Raw genomic sequence first — 14,745 nt, forward strand, 5'->3', positions numbered from 1 at the left:
TGTTGGACAAATTCCAGAAACTCCTTGGATACATACGCTGGGCCATTATCTGTTTTGATCGTTTTTGGCACCCCCAATACTGAATATGATTGCACTAGGTGTTGTTTGACATGTGCAGCCTTTTGTCCTATGTGAGCAGAGGCATACACTGCCCCTGAGAATGTGTCCACGCTTACATGAACGCATTCAAGGCGACCAAAACTCTGAATGTGTGTGATGTCTGTCTGCCATACCTCACAGCTGCTAAGGCCTCTGGGGTTTACCCCCATGCCCAACGATGGCACGGCCTGGAGCTGGCAATTAGGACAGTTGGTTATAATGGCTCAAGCCTGACTCCATGTTATCTGGAACTGTCAAATCTTCGCCTGTTGGAAAACATCAGGGAGACGTGGTTTTTGACTGGTGCAGCAAGGGAGTCTGCTTTGTGGTTCTCCTCTGCAATCTCACCTGGTAAATCAGTGTGTGACCTCACATGCATCACAAAGAATGGATGCTCTCGGTGAGAGATTAAATAAATTAGCCTTGAGAGCAATCTGAAGAGATGTTCATTTTCTATTTCTTTGAGCACAGCCTGCTCCGCCCTGGACACTACTCCTGCCACATAGGCAGTCTGTCACCAAGTTGACTGGCTCAGAAAACTTCTCAAAAGCTCTCACCACTGCAGCCAGTTCAGCCACCTGGGGGCATCCCTCCACAAGCTCAACATCAGCTTCCCAAAGCTGAGTCTGTGGATTTCTCTAAGTCATCACCGACTTGTGGGAAGCCCCAGAGGCATCCGTGAACACTGTGAGAGCCTTGATTGCCCTCCGGTTCCTTTTCTCTTGAGGAATAAGGTGGAATTCCTCTTTGAACAACTTGTGAGATTGGGCATGGACTGATATTTGTGCCCTGTAGCTGTCCAGAGATAGCTGGAGACTGGCACTGCTCTGGAGCAAATGCTCAAACATCCCTTTGGCCAGTCTCTCAGGAGAGTTCCTTCCCTCCTCAGAAAGCCTGACTGGAAGGTGGATACATGCAAAGTCACACCCTGCTAATCCACACAACCTCACCCTGGCCTTCTGAATCAGCTTTGCTATCAGCTCTTGTGGCCTAGTGATGGTTTTGGATCTTTGGAGTGATAGGAAAACCCATTCAATGATTAAGAGTGGATCTTTCTGCCCCTCGGTCCATTGGAAAATCAACCCATGCAGGTGTGGCAGCTTTCCTAGAACAATGAACTGGAAAGGCACGTTTGGGTCACACCGATGTGCCTGCCTTTCTGACAAGGCCTTCTGTACCTTTTCGATTGCTGTCTTTGCCTCTGGAGTCAGTTCCCTGACTCCCTCTCCCCCTTCAATAAATTGAAGAGAGGTTCTAGGTCCTCATTTGTGAGGCCTAGGCAGGGCCTTACCCAGTTTAAAGACCCACACAGCGAGTGGAGGTCTGCTAGTGTTCTGGGGTTGCAATTGATTTCGAATTTCTGAGGGACAATAGTCCTTGCAGAGATTTCCAGGCCCAGGTATCTCCAAGGTGGCATTCTTTGAACTTTGTTTTCCTGCAATTGAAATCCAACAGAGGTTAAAACTTCAACCACTAGGTCAAGCGTGTATTGGAGTATAGAGTCATTGGGAGCACACACAAGCACATCATCCATGTACTGAAGGATGATGGCATCCTTTCTCCCTGCACGTACTGGAGACAGTAGCGCTGCTACATACTTTTGGCATATGAAAGGACTTGATTTTAAACCTTGGGGCAAAACTTTCCAGTGATAGCGTTTCATCAGGGCTTCCCGACTGATGGTAGGAACTGAGAATGCAAACCTCGGGGCATCTTCAGGGTGTAATGGAATTTGGAAGAAACAGTCTTTTATATCTAACACAGCTAATTTCCAGTCTCAGAGAAGCATAGCTGGACTAGGCATTCCCAGTTGTAGAGGTCCCATGTCCTCTACAATTTTAGTTCTCTGAGATCGTGGAGCAATCTCCACTTGTCCTTCCCAGGCTTCTTTATTACAAAGACTGGGAAATTCCAGGGGCTGTCTGTCTCTTGCAGATGTCCTTGAGCTAACTGCTCCTTCACAAGTTTCTCAAGCGCCTCGAGTTTCTCACTACTCAAAGGCCACTGTGCTACCCGCTTTGGGGTGTTATCCAACCACTTTAGCTTGTGGGAAGGGTGCTCCACAGTAGCTACTTCCAAAAATCCTGGGGTGTCTTAGGAATGATTAACTGGACTCCCCACTGGGACATGGTGTCTCTGTCCCACAGAGGAGCCTTATAGTCTGCCACAAATGGGCGAACACTTGCCAATTTCCCATCAGGTCCCTCAATTTGCACAACATTTTTTGAAATTTTTGCCAGTGTGGTTCCTCCTATGCCCTGAAGTTTGCCTGCCACAGGTTGAAATTCCCAGTGCGGTGGCCACATGGTTTTAGGTATCACCGTGATGTCTGCACCTGTGTCCAGAACCCCTTCCACCTTAAGGTGCTCTGACGCATGTGCTAGGTTGCATGCCATCGAGGGTCTATCCTCTCCTACTACCTCTGCCCAGTAGACTTCTGGTGATTTTCCTTCTACTGTTATTTCTACTGGGATGGGAATGGTTTGTGCCAGAATTTTCTCCTTTTCTAGATAAAATGGGGGGTGTAAACAGTGTGCCAACAACATAAGACTGCATATTTTTCCTTTAGTGGTCATGGGAACTATTTCAATCTCTGGAGGTGTGTATGCTGTGTCCCCAATAACAAACTACTCACTGTCCAGTTCCATATCGTACGCCTGCAGGTCTTTGGCAGGTCCACTATAATGACTTTCCAATCAGTGGATCTGAAATTAAATCCTTTGGCAGTCACTAGGTGAGGTCGGCCTAAAGGCTGCCTAACCTTGTTAGTTATACATTTTACATTTTTATTTTTCTCTCCCCTCCCCCCGCCATGATTTCCACCCTCCCCCTTATTTGTTGAGAGAGAGGCATTGTCCTGTGTAGGTCCCGCTATATTTATATCTTTGTGCGTAGTTGTTTCAGCAATGGGCACACGATGTACACTTAGTTTTTTTGTTTGTTGATCTGTCTCTGGTTCTGGTTTTGAGGACAGTTTCTGGCAAAGTGTCCTGGTTTCTTGCAACGCAGGCAGATGATGTGCTGCAGGTGTTGTGATGACATTGGGGTCCTCCTTAGACTTGGTGCAGCAGTGGCAGCAGGCTGTATTTCTGCAGATGTTGCATGACTGTCAGGAGTATCGAGCAGCTCTGCTCTCCCGGTGCAGGCATCAATCATCTGAGCAAGACTAGGTGCTGGGTCGAGAGGAAGACTGAGAATAATTCTACGACAGGTCTCATTTGCATTCCTCTGAGCCATTTCTTTAATCAGGTCTGTTTGTACTCTAGTGCCTTCTATCTGTCTTTCAACTTGGGTTCTCAAGCGTTTCACAAACTGTAAAAAACTCTTGGAAGGAAACTGTTTAATGCTAATATAGCTGCCCTTAGCCTCAGTTCCTGGTAATTGAAAAAATGTTTTTTCTGCAGCATTACAGATTTTTTCCAAAACCGATCTAGATAACACTCTGGTTTGTTTTTCTGGGCATTATATGTCTCCTGTACCACATAAATGATGCATTGTAATAGGATTGACATCACTGTCAATAGCCTAACTGGGTGTATGTTGTATTTCTTGTAGAACTGCTGTCAAAGCTAACTTACACTTATTTTCCCATATCTCATATTCAGAAGGTGTTAGTAAACATTTAAATAAATCAGTGATTTCTTTAGGTACCATTTCATTTGAATTAAATGTTGCCCTTATCATCCCTTTAAAAATCTCACTGGACATCCCAAATTCTCTTTGTATTTTACAGATCTCTGTTTTGTCTCTATATGGTAGTGGTTGGTATGTTCTGTTACCGTTTCTCCTTCCTAGATAAACAACCAGTGCTATAGATGGTATAGATTCCTCGGCAGAGGCATGGTTGTGTCCCCCCACCACCCCCCGAGTCCCAGTGAGAGGCAGCTGCCCCCCCCCTTTTCCCGGGGTGTCGGTGCCTCGGTGGAGACTCCAGCTGCGCCCACCCTGTGAGCTGCTGGGCTGCCGTGCCCTGCCCCCACCACGCTGTCCTCAGCCTCAGGGATGAGAGCTGTGCAGGAGCCAGCCCCGCCCCCGTTCCCGGGGCAACGCGGGGGCTGGCCCTGATAAGGAGAGTGTGGGGGAGCTGTGGGAGATCGGAAGGGATTGGAGAGATGGGTGGGGGCAGGCAAGGATTGTGAAGGGGAGGGGGAGGGGGTCAGAGCACATGGTCGCTGCCATTATACTGCCGCATGGGTTTCAGAGACAGTGTAAGGCTCTCTGAAGAGAACTCTGGACTATATTTCTCAGAAGAACCAGGTGTTAGAAGAGGGTACAGGGTGAATGAAGGGATATCAGGGCTGGGATATTGAGGAGATGGGTAGGTGGGGGAAAAGGGATTATTCGGTTTGTGATTCTGTGTTGTATGCTTTTTTCTGCTTCCAAAATCTTTTTTTGGGCTTCTAAAAATATCGGAATAAATCGAGAAGCTTAATGTTCACAATTTTCGACTTTTAAAGTTAATATCTGTCCAATTTGGTCCCAAAAAGAAAGCGAATTCAGTTCTTGCACAGTAAAATTTGGTATTTCTGCTAGTAGCCAGCATATAAAACGCAGGAAGAGCTTATTTGAGAACGATACATTGTTTAAAATATTGCTAAGGTGTTTTAGTGTGCTCTTTTGTTCCACCGATACTTTTGCACCCATTATTTTAATCGTGTCGCTGGTCTATTCTCCACCAGACTTTGTAACACAGCATGAATTTTTTGAATTCCCGCCGTCACGGGATCCAAGCTGGGGTGGTGGGGGTGGGGCGGGGGAGAGGGGAAGGGTGCTCGTCCCACCGCTTGCCGGGGCGGCTCCTGCCCTAACTCTGAGGACAGGGGGCTTCTCCCCCCGCTGTGCCAGAGCTCCTGTTGGCTCCCTCCCGTCACTTCTCCCCCTGGGAACGCGGCTCAGCCCGCCGGTTCCAAGCTGGCTTGCAGAGAGTTCCTGGTGTCCCTCGCAAGCAGCTTCCCACAGTCACTATGGTAGCCCCTCCCAGCCAGGCGCAATCCTGGGGTGATGCAAACGAAGGATTTACCAAGCCTATGAACTGCGGGGTTCGTCTGTGAACTCGTCTGGGGTCCGTCTCCAGCCGGCTCGCCTGGGGTATTCAGGCAAGGTCCCCGACTTTTCCCTGTCACTCAAAGCTTTTAAAGGCAGCTAGAGTAATAGGGCAGTTGACTGTCCCAAGAAGCTATCGAGAACAACTGAAATAGGGACTCCAGCTTCCTCGTGGGCTTACAGGCAGCACATGTTGGAGGCCCCCCCCTCCTCACACAGCCCCCCGAATAATCAGGCTAGCTCAGAGATCAGAGGCTGTGAGGGGAGGAATATCAGGAGATGGCAAAGATTTCCAAAAGAGGCTCTTACCCCGAGATTGTTGGTTCAGCTCTCTTTATTCTGTGATGTCCTTGTGGAGAGCGGGGCAAAAGAGGACGAACAGGAAATTTCAGGGGTCTATATAGACCTTGGACAGGGAAGGCTTCCCTGGCTCTCCACCAACCCCGTTGGGGCAGGAAGGAAGGATCCAGGGGTTATCTTGATCAGAGACACAGGGTCCTGGGGAAGGGGAAACAGAATGCCCATGAGCTCACTGTAAAATATAGCATCTCACTTACCTGATTTGATGATTCTTGGCATCAGGATAGAAAAAGAAGTAGGATGTAGCCAGTGACTAAATGTTCAGGGAGATTTTTCAGCAGAATATTCTCTCTAAAAAGGGTTCAAAGTAAATGATTCTTCAGGGCCAGATAACAGTGATTTATTGTTACAATGCAAAGAAAAAAAAAAACAACCCAAAAAACCAAAAACACTCTCAAGTGTTTTAACACAACAATCTTCCAGCTCTGGATCACTGTGTTAGAAGATTTCTCTGTCCATGGTGGGGGGATTGGAATTGAATGTGATTTGAGGTCTCAAACCATTCTATGATTCTGTAATTCTGTGTCCCAAGATACCTTAAAATAAGCTTGATCATAAATGTGTATAGGTTATATTCAGCAGTGTATTTGATTTTCGACATGAATTTACATTACTTTCTTCCCCTAAAATGAACTGAAAATATGATAGGTGTATTAGCTCAATCTGTAAGTCAGGGAAAATTGTTCTTATGCTAGCCAATATTTTGAAGAAGGATCAATACTTTTTTGCAAAGTAATTTTTAAATCACTCATTAGATTATATATTCTATAAACAAAACAATTATTACTATCATTAAAGAGAATCAATAGTAATTTTAGATGAACTACAGATTAATAGCTAGCTATGTGACTAATGCAGCAGGTTTTTGCATAGACAAGATTTACATACACTGTACATAATAATATAGTCTTAGGAACAGAAAATCAAGAAAAAAGGTGTTTCTTATTTGGATTCTGGTGTTTTACATGCACTTTTTCAAGTCAATATGTGGTCATCTACTTACAGAAGACTTTTATTAGAACCATCTATCCTATTGTCTCAGTCAGTGACCTTTGCATTCAAGGCAGAAGCTGCTCCCTTACATTGGGATGGCTCCCTTTACCCAACACCAATGTACACATCTTTTTGTGCCACAGATGAATACACTATTGTAACTATAACTTTTCTCTGTTTCCTGGCATGTTGGAGCTCACATGCCGCATTTTAAAAGGAAAGAGAAGTGAACAGGATTACCATTACCCCACAGAATACCATTGCTAGCAAAAGTCTTTTTAAGCAGGAGGGTTACCTCTATTTAACCCTTTCTCACTTTGATTTAGCAAATAGGTATTAGACTATATAAAAACTGCACCTGCTTGTACACCACTAGCTATCCCAGTGCCTTAGGCTTCTTTACCTTCTTTAACTTCTTTTTCCTTTGAGTTTCAAGCCCTTCAATTCTTTGAGCTTCAATCCCTCCGATCTCAGTTGTGATTCTGAGATCTGTTTTTTTTCTTCAATACTATGCCCCTCACAGTGGAGCCTGATTTCACTGGAGTTTTAAAAGCTGCCTGGTTTAACACTGTATTTTCCAAATCTGTTATTGATCCTGCCATAAGGATAGGAAGAAAAAAAGGCTGTTAAAAATTCCCTCTCTCTTTACTCTTCTTCTTGTTAACCCTGTCAGATCCCTGTCTTCTTTATGACTATAGTTATGTTACTGCTTCCTGCTATTTCCAAGATGCCCTCTCTGACACTGAGCTTATGTCAACTGCCCTAGATCCCCAAAATCAGTGTCTCTGCTTTCCTAACCTGTTAGTTGTTTTAAATACCACCTCCTTCAGATCTCCACTCGTCTGTGGGCGCTTGAGACTACTCAATAGTCAGCTGCTTTAATTACACATCCTGAATATATTCTTTGTTTCCATAATTAACACTATAATGTTAGGATAGTTACAAGACTAGCCATATTTCCTTCTCTAAAATTTTGATGAAATAATTAGGGCAAAATTAAAGCAATATTTACTTATATTCATTTGAGCATTTCAGTCATGCATATTTTTGCTAAACGTGTTAAGCATGCTTTTGCTAAACACAGAACTACTGGGCAAGGAATAATAAAAACAGAAAAAATAAGTTTAAACAATAATGTCTTCTTAGCTCCCAATTTAAAAGTAAACTATATTTCATTCATTTCAACACTTCATCGCTTCCAACACTTTCATAACTCACTTTCTAGCCCAGATGTTGACTTCCATAATCCTAAGAAAAGCACATTCCCCTACTCCAGAAATAATGCCCTCCTTCTTTATCTTTTTAAATGTTTCATAATCAAATGTCCACAAAATATCAGCACAGAGTCGAGTTTAAATAATTGTCCTTCTGCAAGCACCAAATAAATGGTAAGACACATTTAATAAGATCTGGATTTGTCAGAGGTATAGGGCAGCTCACACTTTCTTCAAGGTACTGTGTGCAGAACATACAGGATTCATATCCCACTCACACATTTAGAGTAAGGCTGATACGCATTGCAGTTGTAGGCACACCAGCTGGATATATTCAGTGAAGTTGAAATTTTGCTTTTGACTTAGAAAAATATAAAAACTGAAAGAAAAAGATATTACAAAGTGGTATTCTTTTTTTTTTTCCCTTGCCTCACATACTGAGCTTGTAGACAAACAGTTTATGTCTCCTCTCTGTAGTGTCATTTTTCCACTGATGCCTAGCCTAAATTTTCATTTGGCAAAGCATTTAGATTGCTCCTTCCATTTTATTGTGATATTGATTTGGACAATAGAAATTAACTTCACCATGCACTGAAAGATAAGCCTTCTACTTAGGAGATAATGCCACAGTAGCAAAGATAACTTTGTGGTTAAGTTACTCCACAATGTTTAAAAATTTTGATTCAGTTTCTGACTCAGATATATTTTTGTATGTAATGGTGCACTGTGTGTCTCTGAGCTAGATATATCTATATCTGAGCTGTACACATTTAACTTACAGTTTGGATAATTTCCCTGAGGTTTTTTTGGAAGTGTACACATGTAAAACATTATACAAATGCAAGTTTGAGAGATCTGGATAAGATTTTGCTTGGTATTAGCAAATGTGGATAAAGATCCCATTGCAGCTTATATCTACTAACTTATTTTTAAATATATGTACTAGTTTGATCTCAATTCTGTGTCAATAAATGTTAGTTGTTTGTTTAATATCAATGCTAAAAACACACTTTTAACATTAGACCAAATCAAAAATAAAAAATCTGAAGCCTCCACATCTCTCCAGTGTCTTGCTATCCTTATGATCAAAACATTTGTCTTCATGTTTGCTTTAGTGTAATTTCCATGACCTACATTTTATCCTGAAAGTACTGTGTACAAAGAGACTTTTATTCTTGTCCTCTCTACCACACACTTCCACATTTTGCTTTCTTCAAACCTTAAGCATGTTAAAGTTTTATCCACCTCGTGACCAACTACTGAGCTGGGCATACTTTAATTCTTTATAATACTTGTGAGTTTAATACAAACTTATGCTTAGAAAAAAAAACAAAAACCAAACATCACCACTACCATCACCACCACCAAAAAAACCCAACTGTACCAAAAACACTTGTCCAAAACAAAGAAAAGAAATTAAGCAAAAATCCAGAAGAGTTTTGTAGATCTAATCATGTGTTTCTATTAATTATTAAAATATATTTATATGCAATTAAGTATTGCTATTGCTACAAGCAATTATATTTTGAAGACATTTGTGTCTTGGTAAAACTGCTCTTCAGACACTACAATTCTCATCTAAAGCGAATCTCTTTTCTCATTTTGGATTTGCTATTGTCAATATGCCCTTCAGGATTTACTTTTATTTTTCCAGTGTTTCATTCTAGTGAAAGAAAGCACAGAGAGGCTGTGATCTAGCAGATCATCCTACATAGGATAAACAGTAAGTTGTTCCAGTGAAGTTCAAGTGACAAGTAATGCATACTATTAATTCTGTGTTTAAGATAACTCTCTCAAAAGTTTTTAACAAGGCAAAAGTGATTTGCCTTCAACTTGGTTTCTTAGTTAAATATCTTGACACATATATTTAAAAATCAGTTATTTTAGGGAATTTCTCTCATTTATGCTGCATTTACACAATCAAAATACACCAACTTAAATGTCACTTATTGAACCTTCAAAAACAGGCAAGTGTGTGATTCTTCACTCAGTTAATATAAGTACCCAACAGTATTTTGTTCTGTCAAGTTCCCATTCTATTTGATAAAAGACTTAATAACTATATTTATCAGTTTATTTATCAGTATATTTATCAGTTTAATTTTCTATAAATTAGAAGTTTAATGTTACACATGTTGAAAATTATGATATAGATACATCTGTATTTTAACTCTTACATGCTTAAAAACTGTTTTGTTCATAAAGATATAACCAATATCTTTTTTTATTCTGACAATAATAATAGTTATATATTAATCATAATACAGATAAAAATATAGTGTTTTTCATGGAATAAGCCTGTATTCAGCGTATTATTATATGGATGGGGGGGGATACTGCAAGGCAGGAATTTCACCAAACTAAAGTAGCTAGTGAAAGCAGTATGTGTAAACTCCTCAACCAACATTCCTCTGCAATGTTTGTGTTGCAGGAAACATTCTGATTTGGAAGTTTAAGTGCCCAAGAGGGATTGAAATTCATTTTCTGGCTGAGACAGAAAAGAAACACAAAGGCAGGTGAAGGGCTGAATCTGATTTGAGCTATCACTGCGGGAGCTGGAACAAAAGCCTCGGTCAGTCTTCCCCAAAGTATTGCAAATGGTGTAATCATGAAAATACAGCAAGTGATCAATAGTGAGGCCCTGAAGTCAATTTATGCAAGATTTTAGATTCAATGAATAATCATGAAATGTGAAAGCTCAAACACTTACCCACAAATTGTGATCAATCAGATAATTGGTTCTTCAAAATTTTATGTCTAATAAAATGTCTCTTTATGTTTCTTTGTCTAATGCAGACCACTTTTGCCTATCATCTGCCACTTTTTCCCATGAGTTTATTTATGTGATTAAATTGAAATGTTTAAAGGGACATCACTACTTCTAGTGAAGCTGTTCCAATATCAAATTATACAGTTAGGGGGTGAGGGAAAAATGCTGTACAATCAATCACTTCCACAGCCAAACTACTTATTGCTAAAACATTATCTTCTAGTCAGACAAAGATGTGTGATACACACTAAACTACAGGATGAGTTTCAAGTGTAATAGAAAACTGTTGTTTCTACAGATTTCAACAGGATGTTGAAAGAATGGTAGCCTGATATGGGACACGTTAATATTGATTCTAAAGTTTACCTTGGACACAAAACTCATTTAACTTGGATGCTGAGGACAAAGACAGGCCAGGATGTGTTTTGAAAAGAATCTTCACACCAGTAAAAAAAGAGAAATATATTAAGAAAAAAATACACACAGATGGAAAAAGAACAAAACCTTTTTGTTGTTTTTATTTTCTTTTAATTTCATTCCTACTGAAAGCGCTGGAGCAGACTGCCCTGAGAAGTTGTGGCATCTCCCTCACTGAAGCTATTCAATAACTCTCTGGATGCAATTCTGTTCCATGTGCTATGTAATGGCCCTGTTTGAGCAGAGATTGGATCATATGACCCCCTGTGGTCCCTTCCAACCAGACCCATTCTGTGATTCTGTGATGATTTTTGCTGGTTTGTCTATATGCTTATACTAGCATTTTATCAAGATACAGGAGTGTTTGCTGAAGGAAGCCACCACTTAAGTCTGGCAATTTTGCTGTGTAGTTTAACTTGTGTATCAAGTGTTATTTTGGCCTCTGTTCTTTAAACACCTCTCTTTTTTCCAATTAAGTCCTTCAATGTTTTTCCAGGATTGTGAATTTTTTTTCTTTTGGTTATCAACTTCAAAATTGATACTGCAAAGATGTTTTTAGAGGAACTGTTCAGCCCAGCTGCTACAATTTCAGTAGTTATATGTCCTGTTATAACTTTAAAAAGTTCCACTGAATTCAAGGATTCGTGTTTTAACCGATTTGATGACAACTTTGTGCCTTGTCTTAATTTTCTGATTGTAAATAAGTAAATAAAGAAATTCATTAAAAAGAAAATCAAATTTCATATTAAAAAAGAGATCAGAAGTCAATTTGATATCTACTTTTATAAACAATATCAGTCTTTGACTCTCTTACAAGTTCTGCTCTATGAATGTTGAGACTACCAGCTTGTGCTCCTAGCCTTTATGCATTTCTGTTCTATTTCTGTTTCCATTGAGTCTTGTCAAACTTCAGCAGATGAAAATACCAGTATACCTAAAATTTAGAGGGTAGTTTCCATTTTTACCTGGCTGATAAATAGGAGAAAATGTTCTTTCTGCATGCTGTCTTTAACAAAACAAAACAAAACAAAACAAAACAAAACAAAACAAAAAACACCCCAAAAAACCCCAACACAAAATAAACAAAACAAAACCACAAAACCAAAACAAAAAAAAAAGGAAAAAAAAGCCACAAAATAACTCCAAAAACAAAACACAACAAAATAAAACAAACAATTCAAGACATTCTATCTGAATGTTATGACTATCTCTTCTTGACCACTTTAAATATATTAATATAGGTAGACACAATAGTAAGGTGTTGCCTAATTAAATGATGGACGTACTGCTGATCATCATCACTGAAGAAAGCCACAACTCAGGTAGTCAGATTTTCTGGGCAACCGAGGGAGAGAAAAAAGAGGATTCTAATAATTGAGTCTTAACATACAATCTAGAAAGTTTACTTCTTTATTTCTGTTTTCAATTGTCTTTCAGAAACACACTAAGGTTTTGTCAATGATTTTCACATCTTTTTGGTAGCACTTTTCTGATAGCAGAACCTGGGAGAGGAAGGAAAACTGTGGTCTGTGCTGTGGGCAGTAGTTTCAGAAAGCACAAAAACAACTGCATTTCCAGTTAGTTTCAGCAAAAGTTCAAAAAGTGCAATGGAGTAAAATAAATCCTGCTGAAAGGAATGAATCCTGGCATTGCTGGACAATTCAGGGACATATTGGCACACCAGCCAATGTAGTCACGGAACAGACATTTCAAATATGACAGCCAGAACTATCACATCTGGGGACTTAGGGTCACTGAAAACCATCCCCATTTAACAAATGGACCGCTCAGAGCTTGATTTTTCCTTTTTACCAAGTCATGTGACTTTGCTCCAGTTCTTGGTTACAACTTTTACATTTCACAGTTGCCCTCACCTGCAGCTTCTTTCACTTGGAGATGGACACTACAGGGGAACTAATTCTCTCTGACGTACCAGGGGAATCCATTCTATTTTAATTCCTTAGAAGGTTGCTTGATTGCCTTGGTATGCTACTAGAACTTTTTGATCTTTCATGTTAACACATGAATATATAATTACTACTCATTCATATGGGAAGGAAAATATTTTTAATTCAGATTGGTTTGGGTTTTTTTAATCTAACATTTGTAACAGTAAACTTAACTTCACCTGTGGCAAAAAAAAACTTCCATATTTTATATTAAAACTAAGGGATTTGGTATTTCTGATTTTTGTTCTGATAGCAATCAGAGAAATTTGTTCTTTCAGCAATCAAATAAATCTTCATTTCAATATTTATTTCAATGAACCCTGTCTCATTTCATTAGACGACACATCAATAAATTATATTTTGGTGTCAATTTTTTATTGACAGTGACTCAGAAAACTCACTGTGTAAGAGTAATTGTGGTTCTGGATCTTCTGAGATAGATAAAGGAGAAAAGAGATTCTCCACATTAAGTAATATTAAATTCCTGAGTCAGTATTGCTTATAATTATGTAAAAATCAGTGAATAATTTCATTAAAAAGCTGTTTCTACACAATCAAACAATTTTTCATAATGTGTTTATGCAGAGTTACAAACCAGGCTTTATAGTTTGAACTCCTTTTTCTGTTTTACTCTAGTGAGGACTCCAGATTTGAGCTGGCCCTAGACAGCTCAGTCTGGATGACTGGACATGGAATTTTCTGTATCCACACACCTACAAAGGCTGAGTTACCCAACAGTCAATTTATCCATATAAATTCGAGTTAATGGCTTCTTCAAGGCAGTTTTTCAGAAGCATTCAATATTTAACACCTACACTGCTTCATTCACTGGTATGAGGCACTTTTCTGTTCCTTCAGCATAAACTGTTTGACTGGAGTGTTCTCACACATTCAGCAAGAGATTACCCTAGAGCATTGATGTAACCATAAGCCTTAACTTTATCTTATATCCACATTAGGAATTTTCATGGTCTCAAGAATTAGTCCTAAAGAGATAATTACAGCTGAGTATAGAATGATAAATATTTCAGACAAAATAGCTTACTGTGCTGATAAATATATTGTATTATGGTCAAATGAAATAGATTTTAATTCTAAAATTACAATTTTAGAACCTTAATTGTAAAATATTTCTATCGGTCTTGCTTAGTGATCACTGTATGAGCATCAACAAATGCTCCCATCATTATAATTTCCTGCAACCACACATAAGGTGATAAAGTGAAATAACCTAAAAGGCAAGTTAAATAGCCAAAGCAGATTTGTTCCAGTATAATTTTACTTGGCTACTTTACCACAGCTATCAACTGCGGTGACTTGTTAAATCTGGCTTTGCTTGAATTGATGCATTTGGGATCAGTACTATAACTTCCCCTCAGGCATTCTTGTCCCTTCTTCTTTTGGCATAAACATATGGATTACTTGTGTGGGTTCCCTTTTCCTAGCACTCTTTATTGTCTCATCTATCCCTGCATGTCAGCATATTTTCTTCAAGGCCAGTCACATGGAAGCTCTGTTCATGATAATTGGGGTTCTTAAATCACCATGATTTCATTCGATGTACATAGCACTGTGCATGCATCACACTTCCTCTTGAGAGCCTTCAGAAAGGAACACAAAATTCACACCAGTCTTAAAAAAAAAAACCCAAAAAAACCCCAAAAAGCAATATATATTGAATCCACTTAAAAGGATTAAAAAAAATTAAAGATTAAGTGTAATTAAAACCACTAACTTTTTTTAAAAGCTTCTTTGACTGCTTGGTGCCTCCTTTCCCCATTGGTGCAATAAATTAAAAATACTAGGTCTCTTCCAAGTCTGAGTCTTCATATATCGAAGTATCTTGAATCTTTCTGAGAATTTATTATTTTGGGCTTCATTGGGTTTACAAAATTCACAT

At 39.5% G+C, this 14,745-nt stretch overlaps 1 long non-coding RNA gene across 11 annotated transcripts in view; it reads right to left on the bottom strand.

Annotated features, from left to right (window-relative positions):
• LOC115493798 (uncharacterized) overlaps positions 1-14,745 on the bottom strand; it is a 251,267-nt gene that overhangs the window by 53,678 nt on the left and 182,844 nt on the right. For all 11 annotated transcript variants that reach the window (XR_012053981.1, XR_012053977.1, XR_012053978.1 and 8 more), the window contains one exon: positions 5,452-5,640. This is a non-coding gene — a long non-coding RNA (uncharacterized lncRNA). The remainder of the gene's footprint in view (positions 1-5,451; positions 5,641-14,745) is intronic.

Source organism: Taeniopygia guttata, chromosome 2 (assembly GCF_048771995.1).
Source record: "Taeniopygia guttata chromosome 2, bTaeGut7.mat, whole genome shotgun sequence".
Lineage (NCBI taxonomy): Eukaryota > Metazoa > Chordata > Aves > Passeriformes > Estrildidae > Taeniopygia > Taeniopygia guttata.